This window comes from Setaria italica, chromosome VIII (genome assembly GCF_000263155.2).
Source record: "Setaria italica strain Yugu1 chromosome VIII, Setaria_italica_v2.0, whole genome shotgun sequence".
Classification (NCBI taxonomy): Eukaryota; Viridiplantae; Streptophyta; class Magnoliopsida; order Poales; family Poaceae; genus Setaria; species Setaria italica.
Window position 1 is genome coordinate 35,646,990 of NC_028457.1, and position 12,536 is coordinate 35,659,525.

The 12,536-nt window shown below is 40.4% G+C and overlaps 1 long non-coding RNA gene across 10 annotated transcripts; it reads left to right on the top strand.

The window, feature by feature from the left end:
• Positions 1–461: 461 nt before the first annotated feature.
• On the top strand, positions 462–9,016 carry LOC101767153. 10 transcript variants are annotated; one of them, XR_001393317.2, is made up of 8 exons: positions 462–739; positions 1,013–1,316; positions 2,050–2,765; positions 2,962–3,080; positions 3,360–3,575; positions 5,201–5,331; positions 5,766–7,052; positions 8,562–9,016. It is a non-coding gene; the product is annotated as an uncharacterized LOC101767153 (long non-coding RNA). The 10 variants fall into 10 exon arrangements; XR_001393316.2 differs by having other exon boundaries at positions 463–1,316; positions 2,050–2,130; positions 2,320–2,765; XR_002678840.1 differs by lacking the exon at positions 1,013–1,316 and having other exon boundaries at positions 463–739; positions 2,050–2,130; positions 2,320–2,765.
• Positions 9,017–12,536: the final 3,520 nt, after the last annotated feature.

The following is a 12,536-nucleotide window of genomic DNA, read 5'->3' on the forward strand; positions in this document are numbered from 1 at the left end:
TCGGTGGTGGAGCGGACACCGGCAGGGGGGAGAGGGCGAGCGGTGCGGTCGAGGGGGAGAGCGGCGGGGGAGAGCACACCGGCGGGGGCGAGGCCGAGCGGAGCGGGGGAGGGGGGAGAGCGGCGGGGAGGGGGCGAGCGGCGGGGGAGAGGCGAGCGGCGCGGGGGAGAGGGAGCGTGACTGCGGGCGCTGCTAGGGTTGGGAGTGCGGCCGGTCGGCTGCCGGTGGATAAGGCTGCGAATTTTGGGCCGAATTCGGGTCATCCTAAAGGCCGACTTTGCACCGAAGTTTGCCAGGCCGTTTACTTCAAAACTCCCAAAAGGAGGCCCAAACACTGTACAAAGTCGGATTCGGGCCTCATCTAAACAAGGCCTAAGACGCAACTGCATCAATCAACATTCTTCGCCAAAATCGAACAACCCCAAGGCCAGAGCCGCAGACTAACGAAAGCTCTTGCGAAACAAATGGAACACATAGAAGAGAGCTGGTAGATTCAGTATCAGCAACACTAGGAACCATAATAACCACTTAACAGTTCCAAATTTATTTAGCACCATAATTTAGCAACATCACACAGATAGATCAGACGACACAGCAGACAGCAGGATAAACAACCTCTTCTTGCCAGGGGCCTATGCAGTTTCTTCCTCGGGGAGACGAAACAACCTCTTCTTGCCATTGTCGAGGCGCTCGACCCTCACCAAGGCGTACCCCTTCTCGTCGTGCGTCGCGTCCGCAGGTACTGGATGAAATCTTCATCCACCCTCTCGGTCCCGGCGGAGATCACCGCTGGCTCCGGCTTGTCCTCCACCTTCGCCGCCTGCTCGATGCTGCTCGCCATGGCCCCCTCTTCTCTCCCTCCCTTCTCTCGCTCTCGAACCCTAGATCTGGATTGCGATATCGTCCTCCTTCGCGATCCCCTGTTGGGCCGGACGAGCCCGTTAGCCCAACTCGGCGCGGACTCGGGCTTTGCTTCTGGTGTGTGAGACGAAATGAAACTGTGACGCTGCAGGTGGGTTCTCTTCTCCCTCCCCCTCTTCTCTGCCGCCGCCGGCCCCGGCAGCCGGAACCCGATACGAGGGGCCGGCCATTCCGGCCGCCGGAGATGCGTCCGCGGGCGAGGGTCGTCACGTGTTCGTGTGGAGGTAGAGGCGCTCTACGACGTGCCTCGTGCGCTACCTGCCACCGACCCGCGCCCGGCGCGGGAGATCGCGTCTCCGCAGGTGGGCGGCGGCGGCGGCGGCGGCTCCGATGAGGGCGCCCGGCGCGGGAGTTCCGGTGACGGGCTCGGAACCCACCCACCTGCCGAGCCAGAGGTGACGTCCTCCGCACCCCAGCCCACCCCAAACTAAATGATCTGCATCTGCAGGGGAAATCCTTAGGTGGTCGAATGCTAATTGTGCTTATTATCATCTAGGCCGGGATATTACCATCACCTCGTAGTTCCCTTATACCTAAGTAAATATGAATTGCCCTAGTGTGTTGTTGTTCGTGACATCCCGTGTGAACTTTGGGGAGCCATGGTCTCGGCTCCAGTGTGGAATTTGTTCAGAAGTGAGCTGTTCCCCTGACCACGCTTGGCTGTTTGTAGAATGCAGTGACTTTTACACCAACAAGTTCAGACGATTTTACTTGAATCCAATTGAACGGTGTGGCGAATTGCCAATGTGGAGAAGTGAATGAACTATGCAGTGATGCACCATTCATGGAAGCTTATTGTTGTTTACACTAGTGTTTGGTAAAATAGCGAAAGAAAATTGTGTTTGACTGTATCGTATCATACTTTGTTAAAATAGCAGCTTGAACGTGCAATAAGATGCACGTGTGTTGGCTTAGATGAAATGCAGTCACAGGGATATGATGTAATAAGCTTCAGTCTTACAAACATCACATTGTAAAATGCAGTCACAGGGATTCCTTGTCTTGGTGTATGGTCCTGGTGGCACTGGTTTATGCAATCTATGACTGTTTTACTTTTATTGTTATCTATGCAAGTTATGACTGTTTCCCTATTAATGCTATCTGATGGGATCTTGATATGGATTCTAGGGGCATTTTCACATGGGGCAACAATGGCAGGAGTTCATTGGGCAACATGAATGACTGCTCTTTTTTTGGAGGAAGCTCAAGGTGATCGACAGCTGGAAGAGATTTATGCTGTGATTGGTTTCCTGCATAAGGCCTATACAGGCTTGCATAATGCAACCTTCCGGCATTTGGTTGCATGTTCAGCTCCTAAGCCAGGCTCCACTAGTGCAAAAAGAAGGCCTTAGCCTGGCTTGCTGGAAACACATTTGAGATCCGTTTATGCCTATGCAGGCTTGCACAAGCTGTCGGTGGTTCATGTGAATGTTTCGTGTCATCGCCTCCTCACGCCATTGGCACCGCCTCACCGGCGGCGGAGGGCCCACACGGCTGGCGGCGCCCCCTAGCATCGGGAGAAGCTGAACAGGAGGAGGAAGGGCCGGAGGTGAGGAGGGTGTGGCCGGAGGTGGTGGGTGACTTCACCCATGGCTTGTACAAGGTGATCCTAACAAATTGTACAGCCAACCAATCATAATCTTATGCTAGACCATGTAACCAAACATGAGCAGATTGCACTGCATTAGACAGGCATAAGCTAGCCTGGCTCCAGATTCTAGCCAGGCCATGATAAGCCAGGCAACCAATCACAGCCTTAATTGACTCACCACTTCATTGGGGGTCAAAATTCACATCCAGTGTCAGCAACAGACATATTACTATCAGATAATCCTACAACTGTGGTAAGTGATCATCTAAATTACATAGTCGAGCAGGAAGCCTGCAATTCTCATATTTTAAAACTTCTTTCTCTGAATCTCGAAGCATCTTTAGGAAGTATTACCCACACAATTGTGCACTCCAAATATAAGTCAAATTGGCATGTAACTTGATATATATATGTATGTATAGTCTAATAACTCATTTTTGCCAATGCAGGGACCTACATCAACGTGGCAAGGGGTTCACCCGAAGTGAAGATTATTTCCCAATACTTGTTTCCAAGAATTGAATGGTGTGCGGGTGACTACATCGAACAGCAGATTGTCTTGCATAATGTATGTTTGTAATTTTCATGCACTTGCATACCTAAACTCAATAATTTTGTTTGACACCACGTCATATAGATTATGGAATAAAACAGATAAGTGAAAGTGGTTTTCTTTTTTGGACAGACTTGTATTTTCCATTTAAGTTTATTGTTATATTAGTAGTGGTAAAAGCTTTGCCAAGATATGGTTTATCGGTTTACGTAATCAACTTATATTGTTCGCACTTAGTGTCTTTTCACTTGTTGGCCATAGTTCTCAAGGGTGACCAACTTTTGGTTCTGGCAGTGTGGCGGGTTCCCCACGAGTGGCAATTATGGCCAGACTGACGTGGGCAACGGAGAACTTCGGCGCTAGGGCTCTGTCTAGGTTGATTCGTTCGGGGATGTCCCCAACTGATCCACACGGCTTCGGAGCAGCTCCTTCGGTTCACCACCTGCAACTGTCTCCATCCCAGTGGCCTGCCCCCATCTGCCCATGATGGCAGCAGCACGGTTTGCACTGGTACGTGCCGCCTACCATCGCCACTGCTTTTGTGCGTGAACCTGCAAATCGCAAAATATGGCATTGCTAATCCCAAGCTTTCCCTGATGAAGTGTTGAACAATTTGCAAAAATCGTTTGCACTCCTGCAGAAGTTCCTGATGCAGTGACTAAAGATGGTTCTTGGTTCATAGAATCAGGGGAATGTGAGGGCCTGATGTGATACATTGAAGTTCAGAAAATGTACTTTTCCAAATTACATGTAAACAAGAGGGCAACTTCTTGATGTTTTGTGTTTGAAAGTTGAGTTGATTAGATTTTATCATCTTTTTTTGCTTTTCCAAGTACCGATTAAGTAATTCATCATGTGCTAAATTTCAATTTAAGGGCTGGCTAGCCGCTACTACAATGGATGTTAATTGACTGTTGGACATCTGGTTCTATAATGTTGTTAAGCTTATGATTTGTCACTTGGCTAAATGATGGACATGAGTGATACTTTCAGCTCATGGATTTTGTTCAGTTGTATAACTTTTCTTACATAAGGAGAATTCTCTATTTTCCAAAATAATGCCCAAATAAAAAACATTAGGCATGATAAAGAGTCTACAACTCTCTTTGTCAATTCTCAAATAATTTTAGTTTGACACTTTATAATTTTGGAAAGAACTGTCCACTTATCTGGTCCCTCATCAAGAAGATATTTCTCAACATTCTAACAAAATTTTCTGTATAAAATCAGAAGCTTTTTTCATTCTCTTTTAGACCTTGCCAGGTTGAAAAGCTTCTAGGGTCTTTGTTTGCTTCCTCTAATCTCAGTTTACCCTTTGTGCAAATAGAACCTAAGAGCCCTTCTAAGTCTGCGCCGATGTCATGCCACCTGCACCTGCTACATGCAGAGAACTAGTGCAAGTGCTGTCCATGGTCAAGCTCACAAGCAACGGTTTCACTATACAGACCGATGTGTCATAGTTATGGCTGTCGTTCACTAGGGATTCAGTCGCCAGGTTCCCTGTCATCATATTGATTGATGCCAATAGAAAAAGAATTGTGATAATTTATTATGCACAATTTTATTGGCTTAGACTCTACTAACCTTACATTCTCAAAAGTGGCAATTTTTGACTATTGATATTTTGCCCTGCAGTGTAAAGCAACATTAGCATATTGCAAAATTTAAAAAGGAAATGGCCCTGATAATTTTGTCATTGGCTCCTTAATTTTGTGTTGCAAGCAGCATGCTCAGTTTCCGTATTTTTTAAACTTAGAAATCGAAGTTAGTTATGAGGCTAATCTATTTATATGGAGAAATATGTAGAGAATAATGGAGTTACATCAACTTGTCAAAGAAGATATTCTGCCTGTATTCAGCAACTTCTGATTTAATGGGTGACAAAACTGAGAAGCCACTTCAAGAAACAACCTAGAACCTAACATGAAAAACAACATAGATAGCCTGATATGATCAACTCTTATCCTTTTCCATAATACAAAGTTATGGGAATCACTGTTGCCATTCTTAAGCTGCTATTATTTTTAGCTTTTGGTTTTAATGATCATGTTGGCCGGTCTTCTGTATTCCTCAACCATGCTTTGTAATGTAGCTATGCTTATTACTTTTGCTAACAAATTTACTTTCTTTGTTAGGGTTTGTAATATGCACCCTGCACTTTGTATTGGTTTCACTCATGGCTATGGGTTCAGCTAGCAGGCCGCTATCCCCATGCACACCATCTGAAGTTCCTTGGTCAGGTCTGGCCTAAATTAATGCTGCATAGGTAAAGTTGATCCTTTTGAGCTACCTTCATTTTTCTCATGTCTTCATTTTCTGGATGATATTCTTTTTTTTTCAATCCAGTTCTGTGCTCAAACCCTTTGCTTGTCATCTGGGATATATGTTTTTTGTAGTTCATTTCTGTCTTGTGACTTCACAAGTATGTGTGCATTTGTTAACTACTTATGTACCAAGCACCATGTTCAGCACATTTCACAAACATGAGTGAACTTTGTTATAAATTTGCATTTCAGTAATGGTGGTCCACCTCCATGTTTTACTGGACCTGAATTTACTGTTAAACTTGAACTGATGTGCCACTTTGCTTCTTTTTTTTTTTGTCGAACGACTTTGCTTCATTTTAGGATTTAGATATCATCCACTATGTATTATGATGCCAATGAAGAGGCTGATATGAATGCTTTTCTCGTTCAACAGTTAGCCACCCTCTTCGTCTGTCCGAACTACCCCAGATCTGAGGGTCATGTTATTCTGGCTGAAGGAGCTGTACACGGGGTTTGAGTTGTCGCGTTTTTTGTAATAATATGGAGGTGGCAACAGTCTGCTATTATAGTACTAGGGACAACTTACGACTTCTCAACAGAGTTAATAAAGGAACAACAAAACCATGTGGGACCGTCAATGTGAACAAAATGTGAGTTCCTGTACAATCAAAACAATTTCTTTAACTTACATGAGTTGCATCCTCTTTGTTGGTTTCTGCAATCACCCCAGGTATGATACTAACTTGCATTTCTTGCCTTTATTTTTTGCAAGCTAATACATGTTGTAATAGTGTTCCATAAAAGACTCTATCTTTTGTTCCATATAAACCTTGTACTCTAGTGTTTTTATGATTGGATGGAAGTAGTAGTGCTTTCTGAAAGCATCAAATAAACGACTGAGGTTGCACTTGGTACCTTATGAATGCAAAAAATTATAAATGGCGTGTTCTGTTCCATGCTCAGAAATAACGCCCAGAATGGTTTCTCACAAGTGAGATATTAATTTAGTGTTTTGTCACTTACTGGCGATGTGTAATTCATATGATTCAAAATTATAATGTTAACAAATTGGTGAATGATCTCTAACGTTTTCTGTGGTGATGTAACTCTTGTGCTTTACTGGTAAGATTTCACAATGTGTCACATTGATATTGGGGTGTTCACCTGTTTATATGTTTATATTATGCCCCTTAAAAGAAATGTTCATGTTGCAGTCCTTAGCAAATGACTGGGTCTGCGAGTAAACATGTTATGTCATTCACATTGGAATGCATTTTTTTGCTTATCCTTTCCATATTTTTAAATAATTCCATTAGTAATGTTCTTGTATAGCACAATCTTCAAGATTTCGATGTGTCAGAATGAATTTTATAGGGAAGTGCCTACTAATGCGCAACCGCCCCATTCTAGATGCAATGTTTTCTATTGGCCTGATTTTGTGTCCTTTCCTGCAGGGTATAGCGAAGTAAAAAAAAACCTCAATTACTGTGTGTTAGTATTTGCATTGCATTTAAGGATTTGAATGAAATTTCTGATGATCACATTATACCCAGGGGTGCTTACAGTCTAACAGCAACTTTTCGGTACAGAGGCTCCAGTCCCGATGTTTTGGATGCAGTGACCCAGTGTTTTGAATGCAGTGATGATACACATGGCTGCTGAAATTGCGGTGAGAATAGGATAGTGGTAGAAGGGTGAGAGCTTTGCTTTAAGTGCACAGGTGAACTGAAGTTGCTCCTGTCTAGAATCAGATTAAACTTCCTTGCTTGCTTTCCATTAATTGTTTTGCGTATTCATATTTTTAATGGTAGTTAAGTCCACCATTGTGACTTATGTCAGTGGCCCAGTCCTCGTTGATGGACAAATAAAAATAGTACTAACAATCCTAAAAAAATATGTATCAAGAGATTACTGCAGTAACTGCTTATGGAACCAAGGATGCCTCAGCATTGTTTGAATAATACATTTTCAAGCATAGCAATGGGCATTGCTTGCATGGAGGCAGTATATAATTTGAAGAGTCAAATTTGCAAGTTTTGACCAACACTTAGTCAAATTATTATATGCATGTTTAGTGTTAAATGATACATCCATAGTTTAGACTAGTTTTGCTATGATAGTGTCTGTAAAAAAAATCAGAATATTATCTTTATAGCTTTGTACACATTTTAGAGTATTTTATGTTGAAAATCAGTCAGTCTTTCTTGTGTGACCTGTCCCAATTGCTTCACAATTGTAATAATTCATAAATATAACTGTCAGCCTGTCTGGCTATTGCTTAATACTAAACTACATCATATTGGTGATGCTATGTTATGTAGCTGTTGCTCCCACATATACTCACATAATCTCCTCTATTTTTTGTGGCTCTCATATTTAATGTCATGCAGTCAGGGGTTGTGATATCGATTTGTTGTGCATAATAGTTAAGGCTATGTGATTTGATTGTGTTAAAGAAACAGTTGCCATTCTATTTGACATTGTGTCATATTTTGTGTTGTAAATGGTTGTTATGCTTGTAAGTTGCCTGCCTATTTGATTTGGCTCTGTTTTTGGAGTGGTGTTTTGTGCTTGCCAACACCCCTGATGAGCTTGCATATGTTTCTTTGCGATAGTCTCAGTGCCTCAAAGGCTGCATTACTCTGTCAGAATCCGTTTCTAACTTGATGGTCATTCTGGTCCTTAGTTGTTCACACAGAACTGTGGAATCTCGATAATTCAGCCATTAGGATGTCACATGAGGCTGTCATAATCTGCATTGTGTGTGTTTATTTTCTCTCCTTCGTGTAAGATTGCGTATAATGCGTGCATTGTATTGCTTGAGCCCCATGGGCTGAGTATATAGGAGATAAGGAAGGTTATCCTGGGATTACAATTAATCCTAAACTAACCATATCCGGGGTTGCCTAATATACTCTTAGCACTTTGGGTTTTATTATTTGGCATGTTGTATATATGAGTATCTTTTGGCCATGTAGGCTCGGCAGAATTGCGGTAGCTACTAGCTAGTAGCTTGCTGTGCATTACATGTGCTGACTTATGTATGTGAATTTTGCTTGGTTAAATTTCTATCTTTGTGCATATACTATTTTATACTCGAGCCTCTGCGCTGATCTGTGACATGAAGAAAATTATACCAAATTTATGATTATATTGCTAGGAAATTTCTTTTACTTATAGTTAGCACCTTTCCGGTATTCATGTTTTTATTTTGTTGTTTATTCTGCAGTTTTGCTATGCCGTGTGGACCTGTACCGAGGGCAGGTGAAGTGGGAGGAGCAGAGCGAGAAGTTGTTATGATCAAGATACAGCTCTTGTTCAGTGTTCTTGATATTGGTACCCATAAGTAGGCACAAATGTTTATTACCTTTAGATTTGTATATGTATTCTTTTCTAATCTTGTGAATTTGTTTTCAATTTTTTGTCATTTAGATGGTCAAAGTTACTGCAACTATATTGTCAAATTGATCTCTCATGGGGTGAAAATATCACTTTTTTATAGTCTTTGTTCCTGACATGTGGTGTCAATATTCCCATTAAGTTTCATTTGTTTTTTCATCAATATTCTAATTAAATTCCTGTTAAGTGGAACAGGCTAAAAATTGTATTTTCTATGTGTTTTTTCTTTGTGTTAGGAATCTGAAACTTTTTTCTCGAGAAATCACATGTATTTTCATTTGTTGTCTATTAGGCTTCCATTTTCCCTAATCTTCTGTGTTTTTATCTACTGCCTGTCTGCATTTGGCTCCGCTATTTCTCTGTGCTGAATATTTGGTCCATGCCTACATGCAGCAGAGAGTGTTTAGATCTCGTTGAGAAGCCACCAGCAGCTCTAATTATCATTTTTTATGTGCAGGCCAACGATAGCTGCAACAGTTTTTTTGTGTTGTGCAGATAGACAACTACAGCCTAGGGTTCAAGCTGGTCTGCTCAATTTCGTTTTAAATTTGTGCAGTGTCTCAGTACCTTAATCATTATTCTGTGCACTTAATCTATCTTTGTTCTATTAGTGATCGTTTGCATCCATGTGTTTCTCCTTACAGTAGTAGCATAGCAGCACTTAGTTAACTCCTTTTGCTTGGTTTGATGTGCTAGCTTTGTCATTTTTTGTAGTCTTGCCTTAGCCAATTTTTTTTTGAGTATTTCAGGTTTTCGCTATGTAGGATCAAATGTGGGTTCTATTTGATAATTAAATCAGATTATGGAAAATGATTCAAGTTGTTTCTGTTCTAGTGTGCCATTATGGGGAATCAGATTGTGGGTTCAATCATCAAGTTAAATTTTAGATTTTGTGGAAGTCTAACTTTCCAACTCGATAGTTGTCTCCTTGAGCTCTAAGACGTTATCAAGATTGCGAAAGGTATTGCCTATGTGTTTTTTCTTTGTGTTGAAATCTGTAAAAGTTACAGGATTTTTTTAGCTGTTCCAAGTGTTCAACTGATATTCAGGAGATATCAACTGACAATTAGGGTAGAAAAACAATGGCTGCTCACCCTAACTTTTGAAATCTGAATTCCTGGATATTTCATTCCTTATGATAAGTGATACGTAACTCATATTTACTTGGATGGTCACCACTGTGACTGGTTCAGTTTTATGGTTGAGCGTTGAAGTAAAGATTTTACATGTCTCACCTGTTGGCTCTTTTTTCCAGAACAAATGGAAGAATATGCAATGTAATTGTTTTCATATCTCAAACTGCCATTTCCCTTGTTATTTGAATACCTGTTTCAGACCTATTAACTGACCACTGTTTGTCATATCAAAATCTGCATTTAAAGTTTAGGTTGTGTCTGAATCAGTCTGTTTTACCACCACATTATGAGGGCAATCACTGATTAGTTTTCAAAATTATTTATAGTTGAAGCTTCTCTGTTTCTCTCTTTCATGTCCTTGTCACCTAATCAACAAGGCTGCATTCTAATTTCGAGATCAATTTCTCTGAGAGATAGAAATGTGGTGTGGTTGCCACCCTCATGGTAATATTATAGGGCTACTGAATTGCCCACTGATATGCGTTTTTATCTCCATTTTGCAGTTTCTACATTTTTCTGCCTTCAGCAATTACTGACCATGCTGTTTCTTTTTGCTTAATTTTTGGATGCGTATTTACTCTAACAAATCCCTTGACTTTCTCAAGGTTTAACATGCATCTTTGAGGCAAAGTTTTATTCTGCCTAATTTATTCATGTATTCAACATACTTGGAGATACATGATGTTGAAGGAAAAAAAAGGGGGGGCAGGTTTTAGCTTCGTATTGACATTTAGTGTTAGGTTCGGCTAGTCATGTGTGCCCTTCCAGATTGCTTGTGCTTACTAGCTACTAAATCTATTTGTCAGGTGTGACCTTCCATGAAATTTTTCATCATTGTAATTATTCACTGTCAATATAATATATTAGCAAACATGTCCTTGCGTTGCTACGGATCTACAGGTGAAGATCTTAAATGTCATTAGTTTGAAAAACATAATTTGCTAGGTATACTACATGTATAGGGAATAATGGTGCTGCGCTGTGCCGAGCCGTTGATTGCACAATTTGATTATTCGCAAGATTGATTTCGATGTTAATTAGGTAAAGGTGCTGCTGCCTCTGGTGGTTCATCCTGAAACCAAACAGACGGACATGTATTATACAGCATCAAAAAACCAGTTAAAAAAAGAACATCCTTATTTTCACTGTAATAGTGCAATGCTTCATCTTAAGCATTTTGACCATATAGCCCAAGAAATGCAACAATTTTATTTGCGCAAATAATCCATAGAGACATAACATTCATTTCCTACTTCGATGCACTTGAACTCTATTTTAGAAAGATTCTAACAAATTACAATACCAATAGAAGAGCCTGTACATTAAAATTCCAAATCTAAGATTAAGGGCTGGCTGATGGAAACAGTAGCTTATTGATGTGGAACCGTTGTAAAATTGAACTGCTTCATTTGTCTACAAAGTAAATAAACATGCCCTCCACCTTCTGTTCAACTTGACATGTATGTGTAGTCACCTATTCAGCAGAAACATGCACTCCACCTTGTCTTGACATGTGGCTCCAACAATAAGCCTCTGCAAGCAATTTAAATGCAAGGAAGGATCTGGCAGTATTTTGGCTGCATGCTATGAATTGGATTTCTTTAATACAAAGTAAATATATATTTTTTTAAAAATCCCAGACAAAAGCAGGATGAATGACAATTTGTTAAGGCAGAAAAATGGCACATACACACAGACTGATTAGAAATTTAGTATCCATATATTGTAAGGGTGAGACCATAATACACCACATCCTACAATGAATCTTGAAATAAGAATGTTTGCGTGTTGTTCAGGTGATAAACACATGAAAGTGAAAGAAATATGATTGCACAATACATAATTTTGGAGAAATCTGTATTGAAGAAATGATGGTGGCAAAAGTAATTGATTTTGACATAATGCACACTCCCAGTGCAATCCTGAGATGATAAATACCCTGAGATGATAAAGAATGGATAGCCGAAACTCCTATTCAAGCAATATGGGAAGGGATAGCTTGAGATATAAGGAAAATGATATTGTATATTCTTAAAGACGTATATAGGTGATATTTGAATAATCCTTAGCTGAGGCATTAAACTGATGCATCAAAGTAGATAAGAATTGCAACCCTTTTGTTTATGAACGGGATCTACAATTCAAAAGTAAAAATTGGCAGTGAAAGGCCAGCACTTCAGCACCCCTGATCTTCAATTCATATTTTGGTTGTAAAAAAGTAAACTACAAAATCATGGAAGATAGGGCAACAAAGAATAATCCTGTAAAAGCATGTGGTCACCACAAAAATAAGGAACCATATGAAGTAGGCCGGGAAGTTGAACCTACCATAAAAAAAAATCTTCTCATTTGAGAGCATCTGGTTATATTAAGAATGCAGAAATCTCGATGAAATAACAGTTCCAATACAAAAGAAAAAGATCGTCTAGTTTTATGAGATGAATCGCAAGTAGTACCAAAATTATGAGCAGATAAGGACATTGTTCATAGTGTTCATAAATTACTTGTAACATTTCAGGAAAACCAAATCAATATGCATAAGCATTTTATTGCACAAGACTATAAGATGCATGCAATCTTCAATATATGTCATGTTAATTTTCTGACAAATCTGCACCTTGCAGACAACTGCATAAAACCAAAGACATGAAGTGAAATAAGAATATTTG